We start from the raw sequence: 19,451 nt of genomic DNA on the forward strand, positions 1-19,451 counted from the left end.
AATGACTTAATCACCTATTTTTCATATTTTTCTTTTCTTCATATAAGTGTGATTTTTAAAGAAATAGTGCAGTCAGATAAGTAAATGTAGCACTTACATGTAAAAGAACTGATTTCTCATGAAATTATCTTTCTTCTCTATTCCACTATATCTACATATATCCATCTTCTACCTATATACACATCTATCAATCACGAAATTTTAGGATGCATGAAATTTGAAATGCAATAGTTTATTGTAGCTTTTACATTAATAGTACATGCTTATTTTTTTAATTTCAACAACACCTAAAAGTACAAAGAAGAAACAAAAGAAATATCCAAAATTTATCTTACCAACTGTTAACACTAGTTATTTCTGGCAATTTTAGGTAACTTGTTTGTTTCTTCTTTGCATTTTCAGATATTGTTCAAATTTTTAAAATAATAAATGTGTTCAGAACTAAAGTTATTAGTGTGAAAATCACTAAATAAAATGTATACATAATTATAATGAAAACAGAGGAATGACTGTTTATATAGCAACTTGTTTAGTTCCTGCTGTATGTTATGCATTATTCTGTATGTACTACACTTGCTTTCTAATCAGGACAATAATTTTACAAGAGCAGCATAGAATCACTCATCTATCTTACAGATGAAGAAACAGAAGTGCTTTGTGAGTAAAAGTGGCAGGCCAACAAACGAATTTGTTGGGACGTGGAACCCAAGTCAGCTGGCTTCAGATTCAAAGGAAAAAATGTTGCTATGATCCACCACCATCTACAATGACTCAAAGTCAGTCATGACTGAATCAGATGGGTGTGTTAGCACTTCACAGATAAAGACTATTCAATGAACTCATCATAAATTATGCAGATGTTTGTGTTTTCCTCAAATCTTGCTCTCCTACTTTATCCTCCTTTGCCATCCCCTCCCCCAGCAACTACACAATACATGTAAATACAATTAGTTCCTTGAAATTTGAGGTCATAGCTTTATATTGTGTGTGTGTATATATATATATATATATATATATATTATATTATATATACCAGAGGCTAGCACAATATGTCACATTATATAATCACTCCCAAAATGTTTATTATAAATGAATTAGTGATTAGATTCTAGCATAAATCCCTATCGATCAACTCAGTTGTCATACTTCCAAACAGAAGTTAGGACCCCCATTGAAACTGTGCTATTGTCACTTACTGTCACTCATGCAGAAATATTGCAACCCAAACCAGAGCTTAGACAGTAGTAATCTCTTCCCTGCATCCCACACAAAAAGAGAAACTTAATGTAGTCTACCCAGAGGTCACAATATCACTGTTATAAAAGCACTTGCTGCTATAGTCTTCCATAAGTGAGGCTAACTGAAACTGAGGAGAGGCAAAGGAATTATCAAACAAAATCAATCAAGAGTCTGAAGTAACAGAAACAACAAAAATTCACAGATACAGACAACAGTATGGATCACCAGAGGTAAAATGGGTGTGGGGGGACATAGAAGAGGGTATGGAGTGATAAATGGTGATGGAAGGAGACTTAACTTGCGGTGGTGAACATACAAAGAGTATATAGATAATACAAAATTGTACACCTGAAACCTAAATAACCTTATTAACCAATGTTGTCCTAATAAATTCAATTAAAATTCTTTTGTGTCTGAGATTATCATAAAGGAAAGCAGCTCAGAGGTAATTACATGCCTAATGTGAAAGCCAATAACATGCTTGTCTAATGTGTGATTCATAAGATTAGTGTTATGTAAATGTGGGTGAAAGAAAACAATCAGGAGTCAAAATTATGTCTTAAAGAAAGTGCATATATTTTGTATTTCCACAAAATCCCAAATAGTACTGATTAAGCCAATATGCATTCAAAGCAGTAACAGCCACAATGTCCTGCCTGTCTGAGGAAGATCATAAAGTTAATGGACTCAAATTTAATACCCCTGATTGTCCCAATGTAAGCAACAATGAAAGAGTATGCAGTCCTTTCTGTAGACAATCCTTAAAACAGTCTTTTACTGATTTTTTTAAACAGTGTGTTGAAAAAAATCCCCCAAACAAGAACATAGTAAAGGCAAGGATTTCTAAAATGCAATTCAAAGATGATTAAAATTATAGCAACAAACTATTCCTTTTCACAATTATAATGTTCTCTCAAGCTCAGATTGTCTTCTTGACAGATCTTCTTTAATTTTCCAATATCCAGACATTTATGTAGTCTTTATGTAGGAACACTGAGCTCTATAACACCATTCCTCAGTTATGGCCATAGAATCAGAAATGTGAAAACAGTTCTAAGATGTAAATATTCCTCAGGGGTCATAGCTGAATCTTTTTATTCCTTATTGAACTAAAGATTGTAGCTTTTATCTGCATTCCAGTTGAAAGAAAATAATATGGAAGTAAATGAGTAATTTAAGAAGTGCCAGTTTTCAGCATGCATTTCTCTTTTGTGTCTAGTAAAATACTAAATAACTAATTCACCTTTGCATAAATAACTGCTCAACACTCTCCAAAAACAACTCGCACTCTGACAAATTCTGACAAACAGGCAAGTGATAACATATATGCCTTCCTTGCCTCCGGTGTACAGCAAAGAGAAAGAGACCAAATTGACCAACGGTGGGAAGAAAGATGATTTGTTCTTGAAGACAGACATGTAAGGTCAACATACAAGTTTTAGATAGACAGGGAACAGCTTAATTTATAAAAAAGAGAAACAACTTGGTAATATGCAATGCACTTGCAATGCCAGAATAAATAAAATATTATGTTTCAACTTCAAAGTATCAAGTATGGTGGTATTACAGTTAACCTAAAGGATGTAGGTTTTAGCAAGAACAAAAGGATCAAGAAGTCATACTTGGCTGCACTTCTTCCAGCGGTTGCCTCTGGGTCCTAATCAAACTAAAGCTCAATTATATTTGGGGAATTATTGCTAGAACTTTAATCACCTTTGTTGTTGCCTTTCATCTGCTTCTTTGTTGCCCCAGAACTGGATTGATTTATTGATTTTTGTTTTCATTTGTAAGAATTTCAAGAAAGATCTTTTAATGCCAGACCAAGGTACCCAATTTATAAAGTGCTGAAAATATTTTGTGAAGATGCAGCCTTTCCACTGAGTTATTAAAGCACTTAATTGGTCTCTAAAATAAGTGTGATTTAGAGGCCTGATTCCAGGTTACAAAGTGTTGGCGGACTCAGATCTGTCCCTTTCAAGCTTAATGAAGAGTCTTTGTTCAGCTTCCAAACACTCCTGTGGTTAATAGGGCACAATATTTTCAACCAGCAAGGGAAGTTAATACATTTACTCATAACTCCTAATTGAATAGCAATCTAGAGTCAAAATTTAGTCTCTATGGCTCTAGTAATTTATATGTGTGGGGAGTTTTAGGTTCACTAGATTTTGTACTCTGGGGCACTGGTAAAAAAAAAAATGTGCTGCCAGAACATGTGTGATTGATTTGGTTTCATTGCTGATACTCACAAAAAGTTGATTTCCCCTGACTTCCCACTCAGCAAGCTAGTAGAGAAATGTAATAGTGACAATATCATAGCACTATTCTCTGAGGAGCTCAAAGTATTTTCCAAGTATCTCTTCATTAATCCTCACAACTTCCTTATGAAGTTAACCAGCAAAGAGATTATTTCCATTTAACAGTAGAGATCAAAGTCTTCCATGGATAGGTGATGTATCCAGAATTTTGTAGGCTATTAATGGAAAAATCAGGATTGGAATTAGGTTTCCCATATCTCAGATAACCATGTAACTTAATGTCCAAAATAGGGCACTATGAAAGTCAAAGGGGAAATATTAATAATTATGCTGGGACACTAGTCATAAACTGAGACACACAGGCACACTACACTACCTAAAGTCCACTGAATGAAATAGTGACAAAGCCACAATGCCTAGGGGGAAGTCAATGGTTTAAGACAGAAATATTAAACTTACTGGTATGGAGAAAACATATAAAATGTAAGTCAAAGGACTTGTTTCATTATTTTATTACTATACAATAAAATTTCACTGCTAGTAGTTATTCGCATTTACTTTTAATTTTGTGCTGTATGATTTTTGAAAATAGCCAAAGTTGTATATTATATGTAATTTAGTATTCAGAATTTTTAATTTGACATATCAAAATTTTTCCTAATTTACTAAAAATGCTTCATAAAATTTTTTAAATTACCACATTATGTTACAGGATACAGCTACCATCATCAATGACCATAACCCAATTGTTATTTATAACTTTTTAGATTTATGAATAGTGCTATGACAAGAACCTTAGCATATGTTTAATATGTCTAATAATTTCCTTATGATATATTTCTTCAATTGCCTCCAATTATATTGTGTATTTTCACTTATAATTCTTTTTAATTCTTTACGCTTTAAGTTTAGCTTTTTGGTGATTTATCCTTTAATCCTGCTGTGATTTGTCTGGGTGTTTGGTTGAAGGTAAAAATCAGGTTTTGTGTCATTGTTATTAAAAAAATCCTATGATTACATTTACCAATTCTTCATTTTTCTTTTTTAGTTTTATATCATATTGATATATTTCTATATTAATAATGTCTAATGTTACTTTTCATAAGAAATTGTTTTGCATTCTACTTTGAGCTTCTCAGTATGAATTTGTTTTTTTTTTATTTTGATTTTCTTTACTCACATAGGCATTTAATGCTATGACAAATCTCTGTTGAGCTATGGTTTCATCACCCAACCTGATATACAGAGTTGGAGGTTTCCTAAATTAAGTGAGCTCTGCTCTTTCTTTTAACCGCCATGTTAAAGGTCTCATCTCATCAATAGTCTTACTTAGTGGTGTCACTTGTATTATTCTCTACATGACCCATAACTTAAATTTTTCTCTGTTTATTAATATTGAGCATGATTATTTCAGTTCTTTTTGTGATGAGATTATTTTAGGTATTCTTACCTAAATTTGGATTCTAATTTCTAGTTTGGGAGTATTTTGTTATAAAGAGTAAATATTGTATATTTTGAATTGTATTGCTTTGTTATTTAAAGGATCATATTTACTGATATATCTATAAAAGAAAGATAACATATGGGTAGATGTGTACACTTTTACACTGTAAAGATTTTCTTGAATTCTATTCTGAAATTAATATGGCCCATCTGGATTTGATTCTGCTTCACATTTGCTGGGCATATCTTATCCGTCTTAAACCTCATCCCCTACCCCCTGCAGACAAACACTTGTACTATTTTGCTGGGTTTTAAGATTATTTTTGTAATCATCATAGCGCAGAGATTGTGTTTTACTAATTTATTCTGGTATTCTTTGCTTCTGCTAAGGAAATAAAACCATTTATAATTCTAATCATCTCTAATATTTGCTTGTATTATAGGCTTTGAGATGTTTCATTTTACCTAAATTTTATCTCCTGTTCTTGCAATGGAGTAAAAAGTTTTTACATATATTTAATGCATTCAATTTTATCCACAGCTCCTTGGTGCAAATATTAAAAAGTGATCAGTCTACCAGGTCACCTTATAGGTTTTGTGGGAGCAATTTGGAACCAGAAGTCTTCGTTGAGATCTTGATTCTGGTACTTACTAACGGGGCCAGTGGCTTCTGCAGTCAGATGTATGTATGCCATGGGGTAGACAAACCATGCAATGGTGTGTTGAGATTAATTTTTAATAATTCTATTCATATTTATTTTTAATCTGAAAATAAGGAAGTAAAATAAGCTTTCCTAACATTACAGTATAGACTCATAGCAGTGCTCCCAATTGCTTGTTACATCAAAGGGTTGTGTTTTATCAACAGCAGCAGGACCAACCTGAGGACAATGGCTGCTCCACCTCACACAGAGGGTGGCAGTGGTGCTATCTTTTATTTCTTAGTTTACCGAATGTTGTGACCTACTGTAATCAACATGTATAGAGTTAAATATGTTTAATTAACTAACTTCCATAAAATGATCAATTAAATTAAGATGATTTCTAAGAAGATATTACATATTTAATATAACCATGGTTATCTTAGTTAAGAAACAAGAATAAGGAAAAGGTAAAATATATCCTTTTCCCTACTTTTCAAATTAGCTAGGTCTGTGTCAGTCTTATTTCTATTGCCAACACTGACAATCAAAACATATCTGCCAAAAATTAGCCAAAATTATTTTAATTATCAAGAAAATTCTTTGAATGTGTTTATTACCATAAACTTCTACAATGAAATACAGTAAAGGAAATTAAATACATGTGTTTGAAATTATTATTGTTTCCTTAACTCTTTTTCTTTTTATTAAATTTTTGAGGTTACACTGGCTATTTAGATTATATAAGTTTCAAGTGTATATTTCTATGATACATAAACTTCACATTGCATTGTGTGCCTACCACACAAAGTGAAATCATCTTCCATTACCATGTATCTGACACCCTTGACCCTTTGCTATCCCCCCAAACCTCTTCCTTCTGGTAACCACCATAAATGTTGTCTATGTCTATGAGGTTTTGTTTGTTTTTCTTGTCACTTGTTGCTTACAGTTTATATCCCACATGCTAGTGAAATCATATTGTTCTTCACATTTTTCTGTCTGACATTTTAACATGATATTCTCAAGGTCCCATCCATGTTATTGCAAATTCTTATATTGTTTTTTATAGTTTCAAGTAGTACATGGAAATTTATAAGCTATAAATATTCAGTTTATAGAAAATGCTTTTACTGATAGGCATTCAATGAACAAAGTTGTAGAACTTTGACATTGAGCTTCTTCAGAGCCAGGAGTGTGTTTATTTTGCTCATCCTTATTATGAATTATGCAACTTAAGAAGATGTGCTTATTGCCATAAACTAATGCCTAAAGTCTTCTCTTTCCTCAACTGTAAATGAAAAATGTCATTTGTGATAACATGATTTTCTCATTTCTCATGTGATAACATGATTATCACATTTAATGAGAGTATCTCATTAAATGAAGTAAGTCAGACACCGAAGAATAAGAATATGATTTCATCCATATGTGAGGTGTAAAACAGAAAGCAACAAATGAACAAACAAAACAAAGAAAACTTATAGACACAGACAACAATATGGTGGTTACCAGGGGAATGGGGTGGGGGGAAATTGTACAGAGTAAAGGGGGTCGAATATATGCGGATGGACAATCTTGACTTTGGACAGTGAGCACACAATGAATGCAATATAGATAATTATAGAATTGTACACTTGAACTTTATGTAATCTTAGTAACCAGTGTCACCCCAATAAATGTAATAAAATTGTTAATGCTATATATTATTTAGTAATGACTCCATGATTAAAGGAGATCTAATGATTGGTACTGTTTCTATATTATAGAGAACAGTGCTTGATAATAGGTAAATGTTACTACATCATAACTTTTCTGTTTATTTAAATAACATACAATAGATGTTTCTTCATATATATACACATATATATGTATATATCTCCAGCTCAATGGTTTCCAACTTTAGATCAATAATATAGCATGAAATACTTAGTGCATCCATGAAAAGTTACTCCCACAGATTACAAAATTGCTGAGAAAATGTTCAGGGAAAATAAATCTAAATTGATGCTACCTATTGGCACAATTTACTTTTCTGATCTCCTCCTTCACCATTTTAACACATAAACCAAAAAAATTTGGTCCCATTCAAAAATAATAATGGAAGAGATATCAGCATTGCATCTGCACAAAAAACAAGGTAGTACAAAAAGTAGGGCTATCATTGTTCATATGAAAATAATGCAATTATTAATAAATAATAATACAAGAATAAACTCTGAATTTTGCATACTCATGTAAACCTACTCTTCTTCCACCCTGTACATTTTAAGTTGAACAAAGAAAGGCAACAGAGACAATATAACAATAAAAGGTAGATAAGGATACATACTACATTAATTACCATTGAGCCATAAAGTTAATGAGAATTTGGAAAACATTTTCCCATACAATAAAAATGAACAAAAAACCTCTCAAACAATAGGGTTCCTCTTACATAAGTGACCAAAAATACAATAACAAGGCTTAAAGCTAGTTTTTGTTATTTACCTGGGGAAAACATTCTTAGAAATTATAAAGATGAAGTGGATTAAAACAATAATATGCATATTTTAGAGATATTACATGTATAAGTAATTTATATTAGTGTTTCAATATTTACAAATTAGCACCTTTAATTCCTATTTTTAATGTGTTAATGAGTATTTAAGTTCTGCTTCTTGAGGTGAAAACTATAAGAAGGCTTACTAAGTTGACAACAGTTGCTTAACATTTAAGACAACTTAAGATTTGTCATTTTGTTAGTTCAATTTATTATATTTATAAAGATTAACTATTGTGGAAGGTTTTGTTTGATAGTCAGATAATTAAAATGTTCACAAAGATAATTGAACATATTAAATTTATAAGTGCAGTTTAAAATCTTTAAGGGAGTTTAATTAAGCTGTAAATGGAACCAAACATTAATCAAAGTCCCTCTTAAAAATATTTTCAAATGTACTAGATTTATAAATAGACTAAGATTTTTAATTTAAACTCTAAAAATTTAAGTGTGCTTAAATTCCTATTTTAATATGCTGCACACATTAATTTAAAATACTGAACTTATTGTCAATACTTCTTTTTACGTTAAAAGGCACACTGGAAAACACCCCAAAATGCTTACTGATAACTACTGTAAAAGTCTGTAAGCTATAGTCCTGAATAAATTTTACTCTTTTGATCTGAAGATCCTGCATCAATTCTCTCATTTTGTTATTTTGTTTTTAATTTTAAAATGTTGTAAATGTGAATAGGTTAAGGAGTCAAATCAGTCTCGAAAGTTTATGGACACTGGTTATGTCCCACCCCTGCTATCCCATTTCTCCCCCTCAGAAGATACTACTTTCAATTATTTCCACATTGCTTTTTGATTTTACTTTTATATCTCTAAATAAGAGCCTAATACTGAAACTTCATTATTGTTCATCAGTAAGTATTTTCTATTGATTTACTACTATGATAGCTAACAGTTTAATTCTCCTTCCCATCCTTTCTATACAGTTACATCTTAACTTTGTTTGGATCAATAGTTAGGGTTCATATTCCATGACTAGGCTAATGCTACTCACAGCTGACCCATTTAGCATAAATGATAGTATTTCTCTCCTACACAATATTTAAAAAAAAAGATTTTATTTATTTCTTTTGGAGAGAGGAAGGGAGGGAGATAGAGAGGGAGAGAAACATCAATGTGTGGTTACCTGTCACATGCCCCCTACCAGGGGCCTGGTCTGAAAGCCAGGCATGTGCCCTAGACTGGGAATTGAACTGGTGACCCTTGGATTCACAGGCCGGCACTCAATCCACTGAGCCACACCAGCTAGGGCTATTTTCTTTTTTTTTATGTTGATAACTTTCTTATTTTTGTTTTATTTAGTTTCTATATTTATACAATAAAAATGAGCTCTGTATTCTACTCCAATTAACCAATGAGTCTATCAATACATTCAGAAGTATTAGATACTTTTATCAGTTTTGTCTTTTTGAAAATGTTTATTGTTCACTGCTGATTTACACAGAGTGGTTTATACATGATCTACTTCCTTAACAACCCATCAGTTCCTTATGCCTTAAGTCATTCTCTTTCCTCATTTACTACTCAGTTTAGTGGACCATTCTTCACTAACTTTCTGAGATGCTATGCATCAGAAGTATCATTTTAGAACCTTGCATGCAGAAAATGCTTTTAATTATTTTCTCATATCAGACTGATAGTTCAGCTAAGCCTACCATTCTACTTTGAAATTAATTTTCTCTTACAAATTATAAGATTTTGCTTCATTGTCTTTCATTGACCTGTCTTAATTTTTCCTCTGAGAAAACTTGAATGATTTTCTGTTGTTTCTCAGTGTGCTTATTTTCTTCACTATTTTTCTTGGTGTCAGTATAGGTCTATTTTCACCCAATGGTTGAACTCTGGTAGATATACTCATATTGAAAACTCATGGATTTTAATTTTTACCCATTTTAAAGTTTATTTAAGTATACCAAAAACCATTGTATTGTTCTCACTTTCATTATAGATTTCCTTAGCTACTGACCCAATGGGACTGATCCTTTAGTCCATGAAACTTTTATACCTAATTTACAACTCTTATTTTTATTCCTTTTTTTGCAGAAAATGCAGCTGACTTTATCCTTCAGATCTACTACTAAGTATACATTTTGCCAATAAAATTTTGAATTTTCAAGAATTCTTTTATGTATTTTGGAAATTCATTTTATGTCACATCTTGTACTTGATGCATGGGTATGTTGTCTTATTTTTATAAGAACATTAATGATATATTTCTTTCCTCCCTGTATAGACTCCATTTACTTCTAGTTACTTTCATTTATTTTTGTTTTTGTGTTTTATCTTACAAGTTATCCCCAGATTCTCATAGCTGTTGAGAATGTTTATATTCAAGAATAGTACAATAAATGTTCATAGTAATCTGAACTATGAGTAGTTCATGAGTAGTAATTTTCAATTGTGGTTTCCCTATATGATAATCTAAGTGGATGAACTATTTCTTTGGGGGGAAAAACCCCTCCTAACAGACCCTTAAGTCTATTCTTTGAATTTTTCTTTAAAGAAGACCCTTCCAGTGTCTGTCTCCAAGGGTATAGAACTAACAGATCTTTATCCACTGAGCCAAGAGAGGGATAAAGATTCCAGAGATCTCGGCTTTCAGCAATGTTTGTTTTAGTCCCATATTTTATGTACAACTAACAAAGTGGATATCACCCATTGTGAGATATGCTGTTTTACCTTTCCAGAGGATAAATCTCTACTTTTCTGCAAAAAGAGCCAAGAGGCACTCACTAGATATGGTGAATTTGGCATTACAAACACTCTTCCAACCAATCATGCTGATTTTTATACCTACTTTTACCTCAGTTTTCACAGATATCTTGTGCTAATTCATAAGTCTTTTGTGGAATCAGCTCTCCCAATGTCAGCATAGAATTTTGTCCTCTTTGGTCAGCTAACTCAGCTCCAGTCCTCTGTAAACTCTCTATATTTAAAAAAAAATCACTGCTTTCTCTTTGCTCCTTAGGGTTTATATAATTTTAATAGACCATTAACCATCATTTTACACAGCTTCAGGAAGAAAAAAGTCTACATGCATTTAATGTGATATTTCCTAAGATGTGTACACCTACATTATTGCCCCTCCCCCTCCTTTTCCTGAGGAGAGGAATCAACTTTCATTACCTTGGATAATTATTCTTTACAGTTTGGTTTAGTAATTTTTATGGTGTTTATTTTTAACAAAACTGATTTTTTAAATTTTTCTTTTATATTTCTTTTTGTTTTCTCTTGTTTTAGGAAAGAAATGAAAGGCAAAGATATATTTCCTGCATTCTCATTAATAAAAAAAAAAACAATTTGAACAATGCAGGAATTAACTTTTCCATTAAGTCAAGTAGGATCTGTGTAAGAAATCATGTGGGCCACAAGCTTTTAGTTTGGTATGACTTAACAACCTTTTCCATTTCTTCTATGTTGTTGGTATATTCAAAATATTTTCATTCCTCTAGATTGTTTTTATAGTTGAATATTCCTAAAAAATTAACCTCTTCATGTACATTTTCAAATACGTTGGTCAAAATACATATTGTATTGTTTTGAAAATTTTAAATCATCCAGTTTCTCATTCTTCTTAATGTATATATTTACATTGTTTCTCTTCTGGGGGGAATGTCTAATGTATTTGTCTTGTCAAAGGACCCTTCCCTTGATTAACATTAAAATTTTACTGGAGGACCTAGTGTGGGGTGGTCAGAGGCTGAGCTGAAGTGGACAAAGTGGGAGAAAATAGGGGATATCGGTAATAATGTCGACAATAAATAAATAGATTGATAGAAAGATAGATAAAATTAAAAAACTGAAAGACCTTGTTGACATATCACATTAACATAAAAAATCTATTGTTTGATGTGGGGAAAGGTTGAATCATTTAAGTGGGAGTATATTAGTTTATAGATTAAGCATGATTGTGTTTATTGTAAAATATGCAAATAGTGCAAAATTTCTTAAAGTAGGTAGTAGAATATTTCATGCATCCATGTTTCTCTAAGGGGTACAATTGAGTCTTCATATTAAGCAATTTTTCCTTGTGTAGCATGTCTGGCCCAATACAGAATGCACAGCACCTCTATCTCCTACTTTGAAAAAATGCTAGTCACATCCCTGTCATTGATAAAACCAAAAATGACCTACATTTCCAAATCACTCTAAAGGAGTAGCCCTGAGAAACTCTCAACTCCTCTTCTCAGATTTAACTACTATTAAGTAATTGAACAAGTATGCAAACTATTAGTAAAAGAGGAGTTGAGAGTTTGAAAGTGTGAAAGTATGAAAGACTGGTAATTGCACAATTGTTTATAAAGTGAAAAAAATGGAAATGGTTTAAATTTTCACCAATTATGATTGGTTTAAATGCAGGTATAAATGAACACTTTATAGTCATTTTAAAATAATGCTAAGATGGCCAATGTATTTTAAATTATATATTGGGAACTACAAATAATTAGTATAATATAATTCATTTTTTAAAAGATACATATATCTATTTATGAATTGGTTTAGGATATAATCTAAATTTTTATCAGTGGTTTCTAAGGGAAAGACATGAAGGTATGGCACGTTGGATTGAGGAGAAAGGAATATTTGAATTTACATTTAATTCATTTCTGAACTGTTTGAGTTTTTGTATAGACCATTTGTAAATGTTATTTCCTAGAAAGAAATAAAATGAGAATACCAAGTACCAACTTCAGCCACTATAGTTTTCATAAATGACAATTTCCTGTTGCAGTAATTGGTGGCTATTAAGTAAAGAGGTAGATTCCATACTGTGTGCAGTGAGGATATAAACAAAAGGAAGCATACCTATCTGTGTGCCCTGGCTTCCCCCTTCCCTAAGCAAGCTGGGAAGCCATGGGGCCCAAGCTTCCTTGTGTTTTAGTGAAACAAAGATATTTTGCCCAAAGACTTTTTTATGGTGAAAACATTATGTTAGGTAATAAAAAAGATACATTTAGTATGCTGAGAAAAACTATGGGTCAGTGAGAGAGATTTTCATTTCTTTTTGAGATCACATAGAGCAATAATACAAGGTAAGTTTTGATCAGAATAATTTCTGTAAAAATAAAGGATGCTATTGATCATCTGCTTGTCCCCTGGTTATTGACTACTTTTCTAAAGCTAAAAGAAAACAAAAAAAATAGCATCAGAAGAGTATATAATTAAATGCTACATTTTAGGGGGTGGCTTTATGTACTGAAGGAATTCAGAAAGGACAGTGATCAAGGTGGCAATAGATGAAAGAAGAAAAAAATTAAACCAGTCCTTGAAGGATGGCTAAAAAATATATGGCAGAATGGAGAAGAAAGAGCATTAATGGCCAAGAGAACTCAAGGTGGAAGCCATGAGGTTTGAAAAGGAGAACACATAGGAAGGACAGAAAAGAATATTTAATGTTCTCGGGAGCTGAGCTGCAAATACTTCAAATTCCTTAAAACACTTAGTTAAGTATTTTAACTTAAAATAGAGATGGATTAAAGCAAAGGGAAGAAAAGTGAGTATGTTTGTACATTTCTGATCAAAGGATACAATGATTAAAGTCAGATTATAAATTATTCTGTCTGCAGAACTAATGATAAACTGAAGGGGATAAAAGTCAGAGAGACTAACCACAGCTTCTCTCTTAAGTGAATATGACTTCATTTTAGAACTTAAAGGATTTACACATCTACATTAATCACTTTGTTTGTAATTTACACAAAAGTATCTATATAAACATAAGTGTAGAAAACTAAAGTGCATGCTTTCTAAAAAAGTAAAATATAGGACTTTCCTAGGTCAAATAGCATTTGTCATATATCAGACCATGTCTCCCACAAAAATCTCTTGGCCCCAGGCCATACTCATCAGCAAGTTTCATTCTTTTCAGACAGGTGAAATTTATTAGTGTATCTTTCTAAAACCAAATAAGAATAATTAATGTTGCCTATAACTGGATTCAACTACAACGTAGCAGTTGCACCCTAAAACATCCATCTTCAAATGGTTCCTCTAAAGCTGGAATCTTTAGTTTATAATTAACTTACATTTTTAGTCTCTACAACTGGAAAGGTCCAAAAAATTCTTTAGTTTAAAGAACATGTGTTCTGGCCAGCATAGAGGCATAGGTAGATATATTTTGCATCCTCCAACAACCAAAAGAAGGGCAGCAACCAATTAAAAAAAAAAAAAAAACAGAACTGCCAGAAAGTCAAAATGTATGGACATCTGACAATCAAGGAATTAAAGAAGAAACATTCATCCAGACTGATAGGAGGGGCAGAGATGGGAAGCCAGGGTGTGGAGGATGCATGGCATGGCAGCAGACTGAGCGGTCCCTCATTCATGTGCAGATAAGCCAAGGGGACCAACTAGGGAACAGGACAAACCATGCAACCCAGGGTTCTAGCATTGGAAACTAAAGCCTCCAAACCTCTGACTATAAAAGCATCTGGGAGTTGTGGCAGCAGGAGAAATTCCCAGCCTCACAGGAGAGTTCTTTGGAGAGACAAAGTTGTTTGGACCCACAGGATCCTAGAATGCACACAAACACACCCAACTTGGAATCAGCACCAGAAAAGCCTGATTTGTTTGTTGGTAGCAGGGGAAGTAACTGAAAGCCAGCCAAGAGCAGAGCAAGTGGCATTGTTCCTTCTCAAGCCCTTCCCCCACATACAATTGCCCTGCCCTGGTGAATATCTGAGGACCCACCCCTTACAATACAACAGGTGTGCTAAGACAAAGAAATATGGTCCAAATGAAAGAGCAGATCAAAACTCCAGAAAAAGAGCTAAGAGACCAGACGATACACAACCTATCAGATGCAGAGTTTAAAACACTGGTAATCAGGATGCTCCCAGAAATTATTGAGTATGGATGCAAAATGGAGGAAGAAATGAAGGCTATGCAAAGTGAAGTAAAGAAAAACATACAGGGAACCAACAGTGAAGGAAAGGAAACTAGGACTCAAATAAATGATTTGGAAAAGAAGGAATAAATAAACATTCAACCAGAACAGAATGAAGAAACAAGAATTCAAAAAGATGAGAAGAGGCTTAAAACCCCTGAGACTCTAAATGTCCAACATCCAAATCATAGGGGTGCCAGAATGAGAAGAGGAAGAGCAAGAAATTGAAAACTTACTTGAAAAAATAATGAAGGAAAACTTTCCCAATATGGTGAAGAAAATAGACTTCCAAGAAGTCCTGGAAGCTCAGAGAATCCCAATGTAATTGGACCCAAGGAGGAATACATCAAGGTACATCATAATTAAATTACCCAAGATTAAAGATAAGGAGAGAATCTTAAAATCAGGAAGAGAAAAGGAGGCAGTTACCTACAAAGGAGTTCCCACAAGATCATCAGCTGATTTCTCTAAGGAAATCTTACAGGCAAGAAGGGGGCAGAAAGAAGTATTCAAAGTCATGAAAGGCAAGGACCTATACCCTAGATTACTCTATCTGGCAAAGCTATCATTTAAAATGGAAGGGCAGATAAAGTGCTTTCCAGACAAGGTAAAGATAAAGGAGTTCATCACCAAGCCCTTATTATATGAAAAGTTAAAGAGACTTATCTAAGAAAAAGAAGATCACCTGGCTGGCATAGCTCAGTGGATTGAGCGCGGGCTGGGAACCAAAGTGTCCCAGGTTCGATTCCCAGCCAGGGTACATTCCTGGGTTGCAGGCCATAACCCCCAGCAACCGCACATTGATGTTTCTCTCTCTCTCTCTCTCTCCCTCCCTCCCTCCCTTCCCTCTCTAAAAATAAATAAATAAAATATTTAAAAAAAAAGAAAAAGATCAAAACTATGAACAGTAAAATGACAACAAACTCACAACTATCAGCAACTGAACTGAAAAAAAAAACACAAAAAACAAAAGCACACTAAGCAAACAACTAGAAGAGGAACAGAATCACAGATATGGAGATCACATGGAGGGTTATCAGTGGGGAGAGTGAGGAGGGAGAATGGGAGAAAATGTACAGGGAATAAGAAGCATAAATGGTAGCTACAAAATAGACGGGGGGGTGGTTAAGAATAGTATAGGAAATGGAGAAGCCAAAGAACTTACATATGTGACCTATGGACACGAACTAAGTGGGAGAATGCTGGAGGGAGTGCACTACAGGGCAGAGGGGGGTAAAGGTTAGAAAAACTGGGACAACTGTAATACCATAATCAATAAAATATACTTTAAAAAGGACCATAAAAAAGAACATGTGACAGTTTTGTTCTTGTAGGAACTAGTCCTTCAGAGAAGACTGAAACAGTTATTACAAGAAAGTTAATGCGGGTCCTATAATATAGAAAGTTGGATAAAAACTGAATGTTTACAAGTTATTGAAATGGGACTCAAAAAAGAGGGGATTTGAAATTCACCACAGAATAGGGAGAGGGAGCCTCAGTAATTAAACTCATGATGTATGACAGAGAGATTTTGTCCATCTTTTTTTTTAAGATTTTATTTATTTATTTTTAGAGAGAGGGGAAGAGGGAGAAAGAGAGAGAAACTCGCCCATCTTATTCTGGGAAAAACAGGATTGTATCTATTACCATAGAAATATTAATACAATTTTTCTAACTGCTCCAATGGTTAATTTAATAAAAGATAAAAATAAAAATATTAGTGTTATAAAATATAAAAATAAATATTGAATTCCCATGTCATAAGATAAACTATATTATTTATGTATTCTATATGGAATAAAATTTAAAACAAATGTAAATTTTTTAAGTGTGCCAATGAAAAGTACTAAGTAACTTTAATGAGAAATGTAGTCAAGTAAAAAATGTAATGATTTTGGTAGATCTCTTTATTTAAATAGAATTGCTAATGCCATATTAGAGATTTTCTCCATTTATTCATTAGATTAAAATGTTCCAAGAATGTTTGCTTACTTTGGTAAAACCATTCATTGCATATGTTCAGGAATTAAGCAAGTTGCCCAGACTTTATTTTTAGAGTTTATATACTAGAAATCTAAAACAAAGTGTAACTTACATTCATTCCAGAAATTTTTCTTTCTGGTTAAACTAGCTGTTTAAGTGAACTCATTGGTGGGCTGTTGATATTAAATCAACTTTAAATTAAAAATAAACAAGATCCTGATAAAACAAAAGATGAAGAAAGATGTTCAAGTCAAAATTGAAACATGGAACCAGAGCTTATCTGAAATAAGATCTCCTGTGAAAATGTAGAGATCTTCATACAAAAAGCAGAATTTACCAAGTAGTTAATAGTTGATTTTTACATGAATCTTTATTTACATAAAGGTAAAGAGAAAAAAAATAAAGTAAAATTTCTTTTAAATTCAAAAGGTCCTAAAGTTTTAAAGGTATAATTCAGATAAGAAATTGTCATCAATATTCCATTATAATAAAGTTCTCCACCAATCTTTCATCTAATGTTTTTAGATTTACATTGTAAAGCTTGGCTTAAACTATCATTTTACTAGATATTTCAACAAGATAGTAAATTCTCTTATTTATACATTTATTAGCTGAAATAATTCTTAAGATAATATTTTCTCCTCAGTGTTTGCTGGTTACCCCCAAACACAGTTTGAAGAGCTAAACCAAGATATATGTTTGATTTTCTCTGTTTTCAAAATAATGGATTGGTACTTTCAGAACCTTTAATCATAATCAAAAAATTATATCCCATAATGAAAAATATTTGAATATCAATGCTGAATAATAATTTACCCAACAAAAATTTCACTGTGTGTCTATTATCTAACAGGGTGTGTTCTTCAACCATAAGTAGAGAAAGGCCAGGTTAAAAATTCCTGCCCAGACATCAGCAAGAGGGAGGGATATGACCCCAGAACTACTTTCACTCACAGACACTGACTGACTCAACAATACATAGACCAATTTTCTTTGTCATAAATCCATAACCCAGTTAAGAAAAGTCTGTGCAGAGGGCAAGCGCTAAACCAGCTGGTAGGACAATTCACAGTACTTACTCGTATTAGTCCCTCTCCTGGCACCGAACAATACATTGTGGAGAAAATTCCCAATTCATGGGTTCAGCCTGGGGAAAAACAGAAAAATCTGGATCACATATCTAACATTCTGAAGTTTTGGAGTACTAGTAAAGGGATCAGTTTCTGTCTTGCCTCAATCTAAATGCTGGTGAAAGGGCATCAAGTTGGAGGCCACTGTGAACAAAGCAGTTGTTTGCACCATTTACTCAGTATAGTTTCTCCCCTTGGCTCAGTGTAGAGTAAGTGGGTGAAAACTTTCAAATCCTGGATTCCCCCTGGGAAGGGAAAAAGTTGGAGTGTGTCTCCATGTTCCATGTTTTCCAGTGACTAACCAAGTGACTGGTTTGTGTATTGCTTGTCTCAGAGTACTGAAGAGACCTGGCATAGATGCCTGATCACCACTGAAAACAAAAGAAAAATGAAAGGTTTGCTACTGCTCCAGAGGGCCCACAGTACAGCAAACAGTGGCTGCTACAGCTTGGCTGTTTATCCCTCAACCGAGAAAGACAAGAGTGGAGCATACATCCAACACTCAGGCGTTTGAGAGTTGCCCTAGGGAATGGTTTTTGTCTAACCCAACCTGGCTCATTGATGGGACACAGCATACTCTATAAGCCTGGGGATCACTGATAACAAAGGAGAGCTGGGACGTTTACAGAAACTCCAGAAAACTTTTAGTACCAGGTAGAGTAAGAAGTTATGAGCTCCTGACAAAAGGAGCTGGCAAATCCCTGCAATCTGGAATGGAAAAGCACACATCCAGAAAACTTGCATCTACAGAAAAGGTGTGAGAGGGTCCCCAGAATCTCTAGCAATGGTAATTGATGAAGAGCTTTCCCTGTAAAAGAGGAAAAAAGGAGTCTTTAAAGACTGGGAGAGTTTGTGGTTTTTCCAAATGCTCTGATCCCAATACAAAGTTACAAAGGCACTTGAAGAAACAAGGAAACATGGCTCCAAAAAGGAAACAAAATAAATCTCCAGAAACTGACCCTAAAGAAATGGAGGTGACCTGACAAGAAATTCAAAACAACCATCATAAAGGTACTCAGTTATCTCAGGAAAACAATTCACAAACATAATGGGAATATTAACAGGCAGAAAATATTAAAAAGAGACAGATATTTTAGAGCTGGAGAATATAATTGAACTGAAATTTTCATTAGAAGTTTACAACATCAAATTTTCCCAGTCAAAAAAGAAATCAGTAAACTCAAAGACAAATCATTTTAAATTATCAAGTCAGAGAAGCACTACAAAAATATAATCTAAAAAAGTGAAGAAAGACTTGGAGACTTACAGATCATGATAAAGCAGACCAATAAATACATTATGGTAGTCCCAGTGAGG

The sequence above is a fragment of the Phyllostomus discolor genome, chromosome 1 (assembly GCF_004126475.2).
Source record: "Phyllostomus discolor isolate MPI-MPIP mPhyDis1 chromosome 1, mPhyDis1.pri.v3, whole genome shotgun sequence".
Lineage (NCBI taxonomy): Eukaryota > Metazoa > Chordata > Mammalia > Chiroptera > Phyllostomidae > Phyllostomus > Phyllostomus discolor.